The sequence below is a fragment of the Bombus affinis genome, unplaced genomic scaffold (genome assembly GCF_024516045.1).
Source record: "Bombus affinis isolate iyBomAffi1 unplaced genomic scaffold, iyBomAffi1.2 ctg00000869.1, whole genome shotgun sequence".
NCBI classification, from domain to species: Eukaryota; Metazoa; Arthropoda; class Insecta; order Hymenoptera; family Apidae; genus Bombus; species Bombus affinis.
In genome coordinates, this window is record NW_026109409.1 from 13,186 (window position 1) to 17,500 (window position 4,315).

Consider the following 4,315-nt stretch of genomic DNA (forward strand, 5'->3'; position numbering starts at 1 on the left):
ACCGGCCGAACTTCTTCAAAGTCCCAACGTCCCGTCGCATAGTTCCGTTTCTAGAAAACGTTCCAGCGACCAAATAAACGCTTAATCCCGACGTAAAACGTCGAGATACGTCCATTTATGCAAAAATATTCCTACCTTGTAACACTTTTAAGCGAGATAACTCGAAAAAACCTTTTCGGTCTTTTCGCACCGGCCGAACTTCTTCAAAGTCCCAACGTCCCGTCGCATAGTTCCGTTTCTAGAAAACGTTCCAGCGACCAAATAAACGCTTAATCCCGACGTAAAACGTCGAGATACGTCCATTTATGCAAATATATTCCTACCTTGTAACACTTTTAAGCGAGATAACTCGAAAAAACCTTTTCGGTCTTTTCGCACCGGCCGAACTTCTTCAAAGTCCCAACGTCCCGTCGCATAGTTCCGTTTCTAGAAAACGTTCCAGCGACCAAATAAACGCTTAATCCCGACGTAAAACGTCGAGATACGTCCATTTATGCAAATATATTCCTACCTTGTAACACTTTTAAGCGAGATAACTCGAAAAAAACCTTTTCGGTCTTTTCGCACCGGCCGAACTTCTTCAAAGTCCCAACGTCCCGTCGCATAGTTCCGTTTCTAGAAAACGTTCCACCGACCAAATAAACGCTTAATCCCGACGTAAAACGTCGAGATACGTCCATTTATGCAAAAATATTCCTACCTTGTAACACTTTTAAGCGAGATAACTCGAAAAAACCTTTTCGGTCTTTTCGCACCGGCCGAACTTCTTCAAAGTCCCAACGTCCCGTCGCATAGTTCCGTTTCTAGAAAACGTTCCAGCGACCAAATAAACGCTTAATCCCGACGTAAAACGTCGAGATACGTCCATTTATGCAAATATATTCCTACCTTGTAACACTTTTAAGCGAGATAACTCGAAAAAACCTTTTCGGTCTTTTCGCACCGGCCGAACTTCTTCAAAGTCCCAACGTCCCGTCGCATAGTTCCGTTTCTAGAAAACGTTCCAGCGACCAAATAAACGCTTAATCCCGACGTAAAACGTCGAGATACGTCCATTTATGCAAAAATATTCCTACCTTGTAACACTTTTAAGCGAGATAACTCGAAAAAACCTTTTCGGTCCTTTCGCACCGGCCGAACTTCTTCAAAGTCCCAACGTCCCGTCGCATAGTTCCGTTTCTAGAAAACGTTCCAGCGACCAAATAAACGCTTAATCCCGACGTAAAACGTCGAGATACGTCCATTTATGCAAATATATTCCTACCTTGTAACACTTTTAAGCGAGATAACTCGAAAAAACCTTTTCGGTCTTTTCGCACCGGCCGAACTTCTTCAAAGTCCCAACGTCCCGTCGCATAGTTCCGTTTCTAGAAAACGTTCCAGCGACCAAATAAACGCTTAATCCCGACGTAAAACGTCGAGATACGTCCATTTATGCAAAAATATTCCTACCTTGTAACACTTTTAAGCGAGATAACTCGAAAAAACCTTTTCGGTCTTTTCGCACCGGCCGAACTTCTTCAAAGTCCCAACGTCCCGTCGCATAGTTCCGTTTCTAGAAAACGTTCCAGCGACCAAATAAACGCTTAATCCCGACGTAAAACGTCGAGATACGTCCATTTATGCAAATATATTCCTACCTTGTAACACTTTTAAGCGAGATAACTCGAAAAAACCTTTTCGGTCTTTTCGCACCGGCCGAACTTCTTCAAAGTCCCAACGTCCCGTCGCATAGTTCCGTTTCTAGAAAACGTTCCACCGACCAAATAAACGCTTAATCCCGACGTAAAACGTCGAGATACGTCCATTTGTGCAAAAATATTCCTACCTTGTAACACTTTTAAGCGAGATAACTCGAAAAAACGTGTTCGATACGGAAATTTTTCAAAGTCCCAACGAAAAAATCGAAACTTTGTAGAAGGTCTTGGGGACGACATAAACGCTTAATCCCGACGTAAAACGTCGAGATACGTCGATTTATGCAAAAATATTCCTACCTTGTAACACTTTTAAGCGAGATAACTCGAAAAAACCTTTTCGGTCTTTTCGCACCGGCCGAACTTCTTCAAAGTCCCAACGTCCCGTCGCATAGTTCCGTTTCTAGAAAACGTTCCAGCGACCAAATAAACGCTTAATCCCGACGTAAAACGTCGAGATACGTCCATTTATGCAAATATATTCCTACCTTGTAACACTTTTAAGCGAGATAACTCGAAAAAACCTTTTCGGTCTTTTCGCACCGGCCGAACTTCTTCAAAGTCCCAACGTCCCGTCGCATAGTTCCGTTTCTAGAAAACGTTCCAGCGACCAAATAAACGCTTAATCCCGACGTAAAACGTCGAGATACGTCCATTTATGCAAAAATATTCCTACCTTGTAACACTTTTAAGCGAGATAACTCGAAAAAACCTTTTCGGTCTTTTCGCACCGGCCGAACTTCTTCAAAGTCCCAACGTCCCGTCGCATAGTTCCGTTTCTAGAAAACGTTCCAGCGACCAAATAAACGCTTAATCCCGACGTAAAACGTCGAGATACGTCCATTTATGCAAATATATTCCTACCTTGTAACACTTTTAAGCGAGATAACTCGAAAAAACCTTTTCGGTCTTTTCGCACCGGCCGAACTTCTTCAAAGTCCCAACGTCCCGTCGCATAGTTCCGTTTCTAGAAAACGTTCCACCGACCAAATAAACGCTTAATCCCGACGTAAAACGTCGAGATACGTCCATTTGTGCAAAAATATTCCTACCTTGTAACACTTTTAAGCGAGATAACTCGAAAAAAACCTTTTCGGTCTTTTCGCACCGGCCGAACTTCTTCAAAGTCCCAACGTCCCGTCGCATAGTTCCGTTTCTAGAAAACGTTCCACCGACCAAATAAACGCTTAATCCCGACGTAAAACGTCGAGATACGTCCATTTATGCAAAAATATTCCTACCTTGTAACACTTTTAAGCGAGATAACTCGAAAAAACGTGTTCGATACGGAAATTTTTCCATGTCCCAATGTGCAATTCGAAACTTTTTAGAACGTTTCAAGAACAAAATTAACGCTTAATCCCGATGTATTTAATTAGAATATATCGATTTATGCCAGAATATACGTACCTTATAACGCTTATTATGGAATTAATGCGAAAGGAACTTTCGGTACTTTCGGCACTTTTGGAGCAGTGCGAAACAATTCAAAGTGCCAACGTCCCAGTCAGCTAGGTCCGGTGGAAAAAATTTAAAAAAAAAATAAAAAGAAACCGTTACGTTCGGCTAGACGGCGTCGAACAATAACGATTTCTATAAAAATTTCCATACCTCGTAACGCTTTTTGAGGAATTATTTCGAAAGGAACGTTCGGCCTTTTCGTACCTGGACGAGAGAAATTTCAAAGTTCCAACGTCCCAGTCAGCTAGGTCCGGTGGAAAAAAATTTTTTAAAAAAATAAAAAGAAACCGTTACGTTTGGCTAGACGACGTCGAACAATAACGGTTTCTATAAAAATTTCCATACCTCGTAACGCTTTTTGAGAAATTATTTCGAAAGGAACGTTCGGCCTTTTCGTACCGGGACGAGAGAAATTTCAAAGTTCCAACGTCCCAGTCAGCTAGGTCCGGTGGAAAAAAATTTTTTAAAAAAATAAAAAGAAACCGTTACGTTCGGCTAGACGACGTCGAACAATAACGGTTTCTATAAAAATTTGCATACCTCGTAACGCTTTTTGAGGAATTATTTCGAAAGGAACGTTCGGCCTTTTCGTACCGGGGCGAGAGAAATTTCAAAGTTCCAACGTCCCAGTCAGCTAGGTCCGGTGGAAAAAATTTAAAGAAAAAACAAAACGAAACCGCTACGTTCGACTAGATTACGTCGAACTATAACGATTTCAATAAAAATTTCCACACCTCGTAACGCACTTTAAGGAGTTATTTCGAACTTTAAGGAGTTATTGCGATTATTTCAAAGTCCTCGCGGTACCACGTCGGGACGCGATACGCTCTTACGCGTTGCTCGCTCGCTCCGCTCGCTCGAAAAAAAATATGGACCAACCCAAAACCAATCCCTTTCGCGTTCGTTCTTCGATCTCGTTCGAATCTCGGTTCGAACGCGATCGGGAACGGTTTTAGGTTAGGCTAGAATCGTACGAGCGAGCGCAGCGAGCGAGCAACGATCGAAATTTCCACGCTGTAAGCGTACTAGATATTTTCCTATCCCTGTACGTTTTTTTTATCCGTCGTACTCTCTCCGATCGAAGGAGAGTCATGGACGAAACGTAAAAAAAGGGGAAACGAAACGAGAGGAAACGTTCGACTGCGTGCGCGCGCGCG